Below are 14,412 nucleotides of genomic sequence, written 5' to 3'. Positions count from 1 at the left end.
GGGCGTATTTTCCACAGGCCCGGGGCTTTGAAGGATTCCACCTCGGTTTTGAGGAGTGTGAAATTTGCTTTAGAGAAGTTTTTCACTGTGGTTTTCTGGGTAGGGGGTGGGGTCGGGATGTGAATATCCAGTGAGATCAGTTTATGGTCTGATCTTACCAGTGAGGGATACACTTCTGGTCTGGAGCATAGAGTCCCCATGTTGGTGATGATCAGGTCCAGTATGTTTTCCCTCTTGTGGGAGTGGTAACAAGTTGTTCCATAGCATTTGAGTTTATGAATTCTAGGAACCTTTGGGCAAGGGTGTTGGAGCTAGAGTAATGCTCCCAATCTATGTTTGGGTAGTTGAAGTCGCCCAATATAATGGTGTTCGGAGAGACCTTCATATTTTCCAGTGTTCTCAGGAAGGCCGAGTGGGGTTCCTGGGTTTGGGAGGGTGGTCTGTAGCAGGCTATAAACTGGAAGGCAGTTTTACCCACTGTTAGTTGCACATGGATAGTCTCTGATGCTTCGTGCTTTGCCACCAACCTGGAGGTGTGGGTATCTTTGATGAATATCGATACTCCCCCTCCTTTTGTGGTTCGGTCCAACTTTTGGGGCCGAAAAGCATGGTATGAGGTATAACCTGGTAGTGCTGGGGTGCTCTCGGGAGTCCTGAACCAGGTTTCTGTTACTGCACAGATATCGATGTTCTCCATGCTAAGGAGAGTTTCAAGTGCATGCATCTTGAGGTTTAGACTTCTAGCATTCAGTAGCATTACTCTTAGTTTCTTATCCCTTGTGATACCTATGGAGGTGGGTTTGTCTTTTGAGCCTTGCCTAAAAAGGCACTATGGGGTAGCAAGAGCCTTTGCCAATATCCAAAGCCCAGGGTGACAGGTGCAAGCTGTCCCTAGCAAAGCATCGTGGCTTGTCGTGCATATCATCCCAAGCTGACAGGCATTGGATCCTCTTTGAATGACACCAATACTTAAGCCAATTGTTGAAATTGATCATCTTGTCTTCATATTGTGGCATCATTCTTGGTGAGGGTAAGATGCTACTCAAGGTCAGGGTCATACCAGCCTGGGCTACATGCTCAGAGAGCTCCTCTATGTCTCTTTTCATGTAGTCCAGGGAGGTATGTCTCAGGTCATTCACACCAGCATGGACAATGACTGAGTCATATTTGTACTTGCCTTGGAGTGACCTGAGTGCTTGTGATATGTGGCGGATCCTAGCGCCAGACAGGCTGCTCACTGTGACTTTCTCCTTGTTCAGCCTGGTGAGCGGGACGTCAGTGTGCCTGACAATAGAGTCACCTATTACAAGTGTATCAGGTGTGTTGTTTAGCCTTAAGGGCTGTGACTGTTCAGCACACTGGCTTTGTGAGATATGTGTTGCACGTGTTTTGTTTTGGGGTAGTGGTTGCTTGGGTGTCTGCTTTGGAGGTCTCTGCTGCTTAGGCAGATCTTTATTTAGAGCCTCCGAGTATGTTTTTGTGTGATTATGTGTTTGGTTTGCTGTCGTGGTAGGTCTATGTGAGACTGGAATTGTAGTGAGTGTGGTTTCCTTCTCCTCCTGACTGGTTATGCCAGTACTGAGTTGAGAGAGCTTAGCCTCCAGTTTGGCTATATGGTTGCATCTCTCACATGTGTTGGAATTTGTTGGGAGGAGGAGAGGGTTGTCTGTGTACATGAGGCAGTTGTAACATTGCCTCAAGATTCCCATATTCACCAGCTGGACCGGAGAGGAGATTGACAACTGACCTTTGGACATGCTAGAATAATATTGGGAATTCCTTTATAATTGAAAACAAGTTGTTGGATCCGGCTCTGTGTGGAAGGGTGGGAAAATTGCCAAACCAACAGATTTCTCAAAGCAGAAAATAAAATATAGACTTACTCAAAGCAGAAAAAAAAATGCATGATTAAAACATGTAATGCAGTTCTAAATGGTTATATCAGTAAGTCTGAATAAGTGCAGACACAAAGAAAGAAATTAAATGACTTCCCTTGTTTCTTTTCTGATTTTAAAACATCAGCAGAGAGTCAAACCCCGACTACTTGTAATACAGTCCAGGAGTCAAGGTTAAGATTAACTCTGTGTAGTATCAGTCAAGGAAGTAAAATGACAAAACAGAAGTGAAATCTGAAGCTCAAGTGCTGAACGGGCATTTAATCAAGCGTCACATGTGTGAGTGTGTGTGTGTGTGTGTGTGTGTGTGTGTGTGTGTGTGTGTGCTTGTGTGCATGTATATATACATGCGCATGCATGTATGGGCATGTCATGTAATATATATATATATATATATATATATATATATATATATATATATATACACACACACACACACACATATGTATACACGTGTATATATATATATATATATATATATATATATATCTACACATATATAGATATATATATATATATATATATATATATATATATATATATATATATATATATATATATATATATATAAATATATATATATATATATATATATATATATGGGTTCAATTTATAATCTCGAAATACTGAAATATTGAATTTCAGTATTTCGAGACTATAAAGTTGAATGCTGGGAATAGCAAAAGTGCATAACCGCAAATCCGAATATTTCGAAATTCGTGGTTATGCTTTAACAGTACATGAAGTGGAATCTGTCGTGTGGATGGTTTCCGGTTTAGTATGTGGATTTAAGTGTAATTTAAGGTAAGTGCCTAATTTATAAGGGTTTTGCGTAGTTGTGTGAGTGTATGTGAGTGTGTTTGGAAGTTGCAACTGTGGGTTAGGGTCGGCAGGTAAAAGTATGAGTGTCTAAAGATTTAATGTGGTGGTGTTTGTATATATGTGATGTTTGTGTGCGAGGGAATGTTAAATGTCTGCTTGTGAGTTTGCTGTCTTTTTCTGTTTGGTGCGATCTCGGAGTTAGAATATGTAAGTAAGGGGTATGGGGAGCACAGTCCCCCATGTGGGGGGGTGCAGAGGGGCTTGCCTCCGTGCTTATAGGTTTGTAGTTTGTATTGTTATGTTTGTGTGTGTGTGTGTGTGTGTGTGTGTGTGTGTGTGTGTGTGTGTGTGTGTGTGTGTTTGTAGTGTGGGTAGTTTGGTGTTTGTGTAGTGTGGTATGTGGTGTGTTGAACTTTGCAATTTTAAATTTCGCGGTTTTGGAGTTTTTGTGTTGCCTAGATTTGTCTTTATAGTCTCAAAATACTGAAATTCGATGTTTCAGTATTTCAACATTATAAAGTGAATCTATATATATATATATATATATAGAGAGAGAGAGAGAGAGAGAGATGTAAATGTGTGTGTGTGTGTGTGTGTGTGTGTGTGTGTGTGTGTGTGTGTGTGTGTGTATATATATATATATATATATATATATATATGTGTGTGTGTGTGTGTGTGTGTGTGTGTGTGTGTGTGTGTGTGTGAGAGTGTGTGAGTGTGTGTCTCTGTGTTATTCTTTCTACTTAAACATGTAAATATAAAGCAGTGTTGCACATATATATATATATATATATATACTGAGAGAGAGAGACATGTAAATGTGTGTGTGTGTGTGTGTGTGTGTGTGTGTGTGTGTGTGTGTGTGTGTGTGTGTGTGTGTGTGTGTGTGTGTGTGTATATATATATATATATATATATATATATATATGTGTGTGTGTGTGTGTGTGTGAGAGAGTGTGTGAGTGTGTGTCTCTGTGTTATTCTTTCTACTTAAACATGTAAATATAAAGCAGTGTTGCACATACACAATTCACGACATGTAATAGTAAACTTATTTACTGATGGTTATACATGCCATTCCAGCAATAGATGCCTCTGAATGAAGTTGCAATAAACGCAATTCCATTCTCCATGTATTTTAAATGTTTAATTGTGAATGTATATTTAGGACAAGTATACTATAATAACAGTATATCATTTTTTTATGTGTTAGATTTCGAAGAAGAGACAGTTTAAGTTTTCGGGGCTTACAGATATACCACTGTTGTTAAATAACTTGAGAGGGAAATATATAGAAACCAGCTCCTCCTTCAGATTTTTATTCAGCGTCCTTGATACAGTCCTCACAATATATTGCTTTGCATCTGAATATTTGTTGCAGCTGCGAAACATTCCTAAGCAGCCCACAACAGTAAATGTTGTTAACGGCCGCATCATGTCAATAGCAAAATAGCAAAGCACTCTAGATGAATGAATTTAATTAAATGAGTGACATTATTTAGATTTACTGACCGGGTAATTGCTGCTGTGAGTTTGCTGAAGTTGTTGAAATAAAGATATGATCCTCTCTGGGCTTCTGAATTTACATTCTGGCACAGAAGAATTGCCTTGGCAGGTTTGCACAGCTAGATCATTCTCTGTTTTTCTCAGAAACCTTACTGGAACAGGTCCAGTTTTCTTCTTCACGTCTGCATAATGCATCCCATGGTTAATGGGCTTACTTGTTATCAGCATGTTATCAGCATTAAGAGGTAGCTAAAACGAGAAATGTAATATGAAAATATCAAACTACAGGCAAGGGAATGTCTTCTTTTTTGTGTATTTATGCTGACAAAAACATCTTAGATGATTCTTGACCGTACCATTAGTCATAGAAGGCTTCATTTTGGAGGATGGCATAATGCGTAAGGTGCTTGCCTCACAGACACAAGATACAAGGCTTGATTCTCACATTTGGAATTTGTCTAGGATTAAAATGCCCCACAAGGGCAGATAGCTTAGTTGTAACCTATGAACCTGTAACATTGCAAGTAGTAATCATTTATTTTTTTAAATCTGATTTTTCTCCACATGCCATAATTCTCTGTATACTGTCAACAGGACAGTGTACATTAGGGTAAGAGACAAAAAGCACTTCAAATTCTCTTATTTCAATCTTTGCAATTACAAGAGAGACCCATTATGGGTATTATAGATGTTATTGTTATACTTGAAATTATGTTAAAACTGTGCCAAGTTCTTGAGATTTAAAGATATCTGCATGTAGAAAAATACACAGCTTTCATACACGGTTTTCATACATTCTTATATGACTATGAAATAATAAATAGAGATGAAAACTATATGAAATAAGACTTCAAAAACTTCAGTAAGGATATACCAAAAAAATAAATAAATAAATAAATAAATTAATTAATTAATTAAAAACATACAGTACAAATACTTGAGTTCCTGATAGTAAAGCATCAGGAATTATACCAAGAAGAGACACTTTCAGGTCATAATTCACAGTCAGGTATTAATGTATAGTTAGTAAACCCCATTGCAACTTACTGTGAAATAAAGCTGGAGATATGTGCATATTTAAGGTCACAACCACATATGTCAAGGCTCAAAATATTTCTTTATTAAAACAAATTAATTAATGACAGGATTAACTCCTGCAACATCAGTAATAGTATATTCTTAATGGACTTGGCTATACAAATAAATTTAATGTGGCTAATGTATTAAAGGGCATGTGTACACTTTCTAAACACATTGATATAGGTGGACTTCATTAACACCTGCTATGTCTATGATTAAGTTACAGTTTATTCTGTAAAATAAGAAATATTAATTCTGTTTATTGATTTTTACATTTCTCTTGTTTGCCCTTTCACAAAATAATACAATTGTATGATCACATCCACAGAATAATGTAATTGGATCTAGTGCACAGGATTTTGCATACATCTGCAAATCATTCTGAGTTAAAAACTAGTCATGTTATTGCTTAATTTATTCACAATATCATAGCTAGCTCATCTGGTACTGTGGGTAGTTGGGTAGTTCATCAGCCTGGTACACCTCAAACCAAAACAGAAAAAAAAAATCAAAAAAGTCTTCCAAGTCTGAATAAAGGTCTTCCCAAAGTTGTGGACCAAAAAAAAAAAAAGGGCTTCTTCCAAGCGTGTCTCTCCTTCTGTAACTGTACCTTGCTACAGTTACTATCATGCTTGCATACACTGAGCTTCACTTCATGTCAATAATGTAGTAATGGATTGGAACTCATTTATGAAGCCCCAATATTCTTACAGCGTCATAAATGCAAGCTGGCGCTGTACTACTTCCCCATTGGCACCTGCTGACTGCGCCATTTCAGCTTGACTGGGGCAGATGCCCTCTATGCCCCTCCCTAGTTATATCTCTGTTTATTCATTTCTTAACATGGTGAACTCACTAGGCACATGTGCCTCTTTTAGGGGCAATGGGAGAGAAGGCTATAGGTTCATAGGTTCATAAGTAAGTATTAGGTTAGCTGCCCTTGTGGACCATTTTAAGCCTAACCAGTTTGCCTTCTTCTGTTCAAAATAACCTATTCCATTTAGTTATAGACTGGCTTTACCTATCACATGATCGATAATTATATTTTACCCCTAGTGAGAATAACTGGGATCATACCACAGGTAATTTGAGGTGACACATATGGGGGATAAAACATTTAGGAGCTGGCACTTTCAATTAGTAGTATAGAGAGCAATTTTGGGGTAACATTTCTATAACCCATCCATAGATTCAAGTTGCACTTAAATATGAACAGGAATGAGCTTTACATTTTGTGGACGGGCAGTCTGATCCACAGCGGTGATATCATCTGTGAGATTTACCTGCCCCTCCAAACCATACTGTTGGTGTTGCAAGAGGATTAGATCCCTGGACTGAGTATTTCTGATGCCATTTGACATGCTGATGTACAGTAGGTCCATTAGTATTTAGTCAGAGGTTGCCTTGTATGCATATCACATTTACCACTTAGCAGTCTGTAGGATACAGACTATAGTGACAGAGCTTTGAGTTGGTCCATGCAGGACATATTCTTTAGGCTTTGTTCTCTGTAGGCATTATAGTTGTTGCATGTGTCTGAACAGATACATGCCAAATGGGCATTATACTGAGTGATTGGCCTAATAAAAGTTGTGTACAGGAGGACAATGACATTTCTAGATCTAGACACAATCCTTTTGTTTATAAGCTGTGCAAAATACAGAAGACTTTTCTTCTAACAGTGGGGACATGTTGGTCAAAAGTTAGGTCACTGTGACATGTTGGTCAAAAGTTAGGTCACTGTTCACAGAATTTCCAAAATCCTAAACAAGTGGGTCAGTTCCTAGGGGTGTTTCCTCAATGTGGTAGTTACCCAGGGGAGACAAATTCCCAAAGGATATGATAATGCATGTTTTTAGCATTTAGGTCTAGTCAAAAATTCGGGCACTAGTTATTTGTTTGGGACAAACCTTCCTGCTGGATGGCTAAGTCATTTGGTGAGTCAGTGACTGCTCATAGTTTGCAGTCATCTGCAAACTGAGTCAGCCAGTGTCCTTTGGTATTGGCTTTGACTTCAGAGAAGAGGATGCCAAACAGGAAAAGTCCCAGCACTGAACTCTGGGGGACTCCACTGGTGATTTGTCTCTTTGTGGAGGTCGCTTCCCCTAGTTTGATTTCCTGCATCTTATCTGTAAGCCAGATGACACACCAGCAGATGGTGTAGGGTGTTTATGCACAGTTTATTTAGCTTTTCTACTGTACCTGAGTGGGGGGTTGTGTTAAAAACACTGGCCAGGTAGGGGTATGTGATTTTTACGATTTTTTTCTTCCATTGTTTTGGTGACCTTTTCATAAATGTCCACTAGGTTGAGTAAGCATGACCTGCCCTTGACAAATCCAAAATAAGATGGGTCCAGTGTTTGGTGGTTCTCTTTACCTTTATAGATTAGTTCCATGATAAGGTGGTGGGTATTTGAAGCTTGATATTGTATCAGTTAGAAATAGATAGTTTGTCTTAGAGAAATTTCTAAATATACATTCGGTCAATGGGATCTCTGTTTTATAGGTTCATAGGTGTTTACTAGGCTAATGATCACAAGGGCCTTTTTAAGCCTAGCCATGCATTCCAAATCTCTGATGAATTCTGTCACCCTTGATAAGTGTAAGCATGGGCCTGGGAGATGAACCATTTACAGGTTACCTGTTTGTATTGGAGACATTGGTGCCAAACCAGGGATGAATTTCTGGTTTCCCATCCAATTGTCCAAGTTGCACTTGAATTGGATTAGGGAGGAACTCTGCTTCACATGGATAGGGAGTCTGTTCCACAGATGGTGTAGTCTCTGTGATACATACCTATCTCTCCAGCAGGTCCTAGAGAGACAGATAGATATATATCACAGAGACTAGAGAGTTTTCAGTTTTATTTCAAAGGAGATGCTTTATGGTCAGACTTAGCAAGTAATGAAGATACACAAGGGATGGCACAAAATGCCCTCATATTAGTAAGGGGAGGATCCAAAGTGCTGGTCCCCCTAGTGTGTACTTTGCCTAATTTTTCCAGGGTGTTTGTATTTGCAAAGTCCAGGAATCTGTGCTTGTGCACTAGTGGTGGTGGTGAAGGTTTCTAGTCTATAGTTGGATAGTTTAGCTCACCTTGGCAAATGGTATTGGGTTTAATACTGAGTGATTCCATTTCCTATAGACAAGTATTGCGGCTTTCACAGGTTAACTAATATATGGTATAAGAACTTTCTAATGGTTATTTGTACATGAATAAATTCTAGTGCATCATCATGTGGCTTTACCAGACATGATGTGAGTCTCTACTGCATAAAGACTGAGACACCTTCACCTTTTTTCTGCTCCTGTGCAGTAGCTGGTATAAATATGTGGAAGGCATTAAAATCTTTCACAGGTGGAGTGCTTTCCAATGTTTTGTACTATGTCTCAGTCATTTCACAGATGTCTATATCCTCCAGGGTGAAAAGGGCTTACAGGAAGTGGAGATGTTTAGGTTTCTATCATTCATAAGTAACACCTCCATAGCTTCCTTTGCTTGCTTTTTAATGTTAGTAGGTATATCAGGTTGGCATTGTTTAAAAAAAGGCACTATGAAAGTGGGCAATGTCTTTGCCAATAGTCAAAACCCTACAGGGGCAAATGCAGGCCATGCTTGGCAAAGCAGTGCACTCTGTCAATCATATCCTTCCAGGCTGACAAATGTTTGACGTCCTTCAAATGACACCAAAAACTAAGCCAATTATTGAATCAATTATTTTCACTCATATTGCTGCATCAGCCTTGGAGAAGATAAAATATTGCTCAATGCTAGGTTCTTATTGGCCTTGGATAGATAGTCTGATTGTTCCACCTTGTATCTCTTTATATAGCCCAGGGAGATACACCTCAAGTCATTGATACCAACTTGTACTATGGCACAGATTTACTGATGCTTGCTGTTCAAGGACCTGAGTGCATGTGTAAGGTGATGGATCCTTACACTAGACAAGCAACTAACCGTTATTGTTTCTTTGCTCAGTCCAGTAGGAGGTAAATCTGTAGGTCTTAGAATGGAGTCACCTATAACTAGAATGTTTGGTTGGGTAGATACATGTTTTATGGGCTCAGCATTCATGACTTTGGGACTTCTTGTGCTATGTGAGGATGTAAGGCTAAGTGTGCTTTTGTGCCTGTGCTGCATTTTGTATGTCTTTGAGGTTTATAGGCTTATAGGTTCACAGGTGTGTACTAGGCTAATAAACACTACAGCCTTTTTAATCCTGGCCATGTATCCCAAATCTATGGCAAGTCCAGGTACCTTTGATAAGTGTAAGCGAGGGGCTTGGCATATGAACCATTTACAGGCTGTGTCTATTAGAAATATAAGTGCCAAACCATGGAAGATTTTCCTGTTCCCCATTCAGTTGTCCAAGTTATACTTGAATTGGGGTTGGGGGGAACTTTGCTTCTCATGGATGGGAAGCTTGGTTCAAAGAAGGGGGAGTCTCTGTTATGCATACTTGTCTCCCCACCAGGTCATAATTATATCACAGACAAGGTTTAAGTCTTTAGAATGGGTAATTCTGCTGGAGTTTGTTTTTTGGCTAGAGGTCTATTAGGGTAGGGTCTGACAATGACTTGTGTGCCAGGCATAGATTTCCCATTAACAGCCTGTAGCAGACAGAATACAGGGATAGGGCTTTGAGGCAATCTACAGAGAACATGTTACTTACACCCTGTATTCTTTTAATGTGAAACCTCTGTGGATATTCCAATTGTTGGATTTTCCTGGTTAGGTACATACCAAAGGGGGCATTGTACTCAATGATAACTCTGATGAATAGTGAATATGGTGGAACAGTGATCTACTTGGTCCTAGATGCCATACCTTTCTTTATAAGTTGCACAACATGAGCACAAAAGGGAAGTATATAGTGTGGGAAGAAACAGCCAGGGAATTGTTATGGCTAGGCTTGTATAGACCCTAGGGCCGATAGCCTAGCAACAACCTATGAATCTATGAACATAGAATGTTTTCCTCACAACTGCTGACACATGATGGACACAATATAGATCACTGTCTGTGTACGCCCCCAAGTCCCTGACTACTGGGTCAACTCATGTGGGGTGTGTTGTCAATATGATACTTGCCATGGGTGGATGACTTCCCAAATGATACTACTACGCATTTCTAGGCATATCGTTTTAGTCCAGGGCTCTGACACAAATTATTTGTCTATATCAGCCATTCGTGGAAAACATTAGTTTTGGTGGGGGATTCTATGACTGTTCCTAATTTGCAATTGTCTGCAAATTTCATCAGCCAGAGGCCCCTGACATTGGCTTTGACTTCAGAGAAGTAAATGCCAAAAAGGAGTCACATGACTGATCTGTGAGGGACTCCACTTGTGACTGGCCTCTTTGTAGAGGTGGACTTTCCAATTCTAACTTCCCGAGTCCTGTCTGGGAGCCAGTTGGATATCCACTGGATGACATAAGGGTTTATACCTTATCTCTTACATTTATCAACAATTCCCAAGTGGGGTATTATGTCAAATGTCTTGGTCAGGTCAAGAGGGCAGCATGAATTGTTTTGCCCTCATCCATTGCTTTGATGACCTTCTCAAAAAAATTCACCAGGGTGAGTAGGCATGTCCTGCTCCTGAAGAATCCAAATTGGGTTGGTTCCAGTGTTTGGAGGTTTCCTATGTCATTACTTATCATTTCCATGATAATTCCTTCCATGGCTTAGCATATGAGACTAGTGAAGCTTATGGGTCTGTAGTTTTCTGGGTCTATAGATGGCCTGAATTTGTGCAGATGATGACTGTTGCTGTTCTTCATTCATGGGGCATGAAGCCTGTTTGGAGGCTACAGTTAAACAACAATTCCAGAGGCCTGACAGATCATGTGTCATGCTATTCAGAAGGCATCTTGGAATATTGTCTGGGCCCATCAATCTATCGTTCTTAATTTTTGAGATGGTATTGACGACCTGTTCCCTAGTGATAGTAGAGGGTTATATTTGATCGCATTTCCTGAGGGGAGCTTGAGGGGGAGAAAAGGGTAAACTTAGACCTGTATTTCTCTGCCAGTAGGTTTGCTATATCTTCTGGCTCAATATAGGTGGCTCCATTGACAATGAGCTCTGCACACAATTGTGTATTGCCTTTGAGGTTGCAGACATAGCTAAATAATGCCTTGTGGTTTTGTGTGGTCTGGGCAGCCAAATTTACCTCAAATGTGGCTTTGGTAGACTTTATTTGTACACTGAGTTGTTTGGTTTGATGAGTGATTTTATCCTGCTGGGTGCTACACCTCCTATTTTTTCCATAAATTTCTTCATTCTGTTATAAAGCCTTTTAGTGTTGTAATTCCAGCAGCGTTTAGGCAAGTTTATCTTCAAAATCTAAGCATATGATGGATTATGTATAATGTAATGGCCTTGGTGAGGTGTAGTATATGGGAGATTTTTGCCTCCAAGGACATTATGTATGTACATCTGTCACACACTGCAATGTGCCATTTTGAGTAATAGATGATAGACATCATGAAACCATTATTACACTATCCTAAGATACCCATCTCAGTTAGGCTGGCTACAGAAGCTGTGGAGAAGTGTTGTTTCCACAGGAGTGACTTGAGAGTAGGGGAGACTATAACTGTTTGGGTTTCAGTTTGTTTAGGATAATGTTAGGGGAGGACGTACTACTGAGGTATGGGGATATGCAAAGTTATCTGGTTTAGAGGTGTACTGCAGACCTAATTCCTAAGGCTGTATAGATTTTGCATGGTCTCGTGTAAACAACCCAATAGAGATAAAGTTCAATGGCAGCAGTGCACTGAGTGCAGCTGAGTTCAGCTTTTTTTCTTCCCTTTTTGATGAATGGTTTGTTTCTCACAGTTCAGGGCTTTGTATGTTTCTCAGGATCTTGAATAAAAGACCCTGGGTGGGTGCAACTCCGTGCAGGCTGTAGCAGATGAGATAGAGAGATATACAATCAAATGAAGCCAGTAGTGGAGCTTTGTGACATTAGAATCTGTAGTAAATCACATTTCATTTAATTCTATGAATTACAGGTCAGTGACCCCAGGGAAGTTACAATTTCAGAAACTTTAGACTTAACAGTGGGGGCAGGGAAACTGTAATCAGTGTACAAACATTAGGAAGCAGTACTTAATGTATCAGTGGAGGGCTGAGTGGGCTTTAAAAAATGTAGCAGACACAAGAACAATGGAAACACAGTAGCAAATGCATCAACAGTAGCAAATGTATCAAAAAGAAAGACACTGGAATGCAACATTAAAAACCCGGTTTAAACTTGGTTTAAACCAGCTACTACTGATAATGAGGTATTACCTCCAGACTATAATATACACCGACTAGACCACAGCACAAAGAAAGGAGGTAGGATAGCAGACCTTTGCAGAAATACTCTAACTGTTAATAGAGAAACCATACAACTGCCCCAATTCAATAATGCAGAACTCCTCATAGCCAAACTACAGATTAACCATAACAAATGCCTGAAAATCATCTGTGTCTACATTCCGCCAGGTAACAATATAAATACCCTAGAGAATATCCTCTATTGGCTATCCACTACCTATCCCCAAGAAACCATAGTTCTTGGTGACTTCAATACCGATTGGCACTCCTGTTCCTCCAAACCCCCCATCACCCCTATAAACTTACCTGGGTTTAAGCAGACTATAACCTCTCCCACTAGGATCAACAAACCAACCAACAGGGAAAGCATCCTAGAGTGGATACTAGTCAATAACCAACCCCAACTGTACACAGCTGAGACTGTCCCTGATGACCTTAGTGATCGTCTACTAACCTATATCATAAAACACAAGTCAGGCACCCCCCCACCAGACCAAATACAAAACACTTAGAAACAGGAAGAACTTCGACCCTGTTATTTTCCTGAATGAATTAAAAGCAGTTGACTGGTCAAAACTAAAAATCCTATCATTAGAAGAAGCCATAGCTTACTTTAACACTATATTCCTAAGTATCCTTGATTCCCATGCTCCAACACGTACTACAAAAACGAAATCAAACACAGTACCATGCTCACAAAGGATACCAAGTCAAAAATCAAAACTAGAAACAGAGCCTGGGCCAGCTGGTGATTGACTAAAGCCCCACCTGACCATTTAAAATACCGCCAACTCAGGAATTAAACAAAAAAACTATTCTACTAGATCTACTACCAAAATCTCCTACATAAAGATCAAAACAACCCTCAAAAGTTCTGGCAGGCTTAAATCATCTTCACCCAGGTCATTCTACCACCCCAAACCCTGCAAACCTCACCCATAATTCCCCAGAGACCACAGCATTGCCTATAATAACTTTTTTCACTGAAACAATCCAGTCGCTAGCAAATCAACTAACCCCCACAAATCTCAACCCCACCTTCAATCTACCCAGTAATCATCCCGAATTTAGCTTCCAACCCATCTCCACCACTTTTATCAAAACACTAATAAAAAAACTAAAACCAACTACCCTCTCTGCCAACCTCCTCCCTGCAGAGTACCTACAAATAACTGCAGATGCCATTGCATACCCCATATCTATCCTGATCAATAGAACTTTATCTGAAGATGCTATCCCCTCCCTCTAGAAAATGTCCCACGTCATTCCACTCCATAAAGGTGGAAGTTCCACAGAATTATCCAACTATAGATCCATTGCCATTCTTTCCCCACTAGCCAAAATAATGGAGAAATGTGTCCACAAGCAACTAATGCAATACCTTACACAGAAAAAACTACTGTCGAACTCCCAGCATGGCTCTAGGCCACATCACAGTACCATCTCTGCCCTCCTTTCCTTTACTAACACCATAAACCAAAACAGGAATGACAATAGGCTATCCTCTGCCCTCTTTCTTGACCTATCAAAACCTTTGATATGGTCAACCATGAACTTTTCATTCTCTCTCTAAAATCAGTTTCTCTGAATAAACATGCAGTCCAGTGGTTCCAGTCCTACTTGACTGGCAGACAACAGGCTGTATTATGGCAGGGTAAACTGTCCAGCCAGCTACCTCTCACATTTGGTGTCCCTCAAGGCTCCATATTAGGATCACTACTCTTCTCTGTTTTCATCATTAACCTTCACACTGCTATCCCTAAAGCTACCTGCATT

This window comes from Protopterus annectens, chromosome 14.part0 (genome assembly GCF_019279795.1).
Source record: "Protopterus annectens isolate FY-2018-M chromosome 14.part0, PAN1.0, whole genome shotgun sequence".
Taxonomy (NCBI): Eukaryota; Metazoa; Chordata; order Ceratodontiformes; family Protopteridae; genus Protopterus; species Protopterus annectens.
This window is presented reverse-complemented; position numbering follows the sequence as displayed.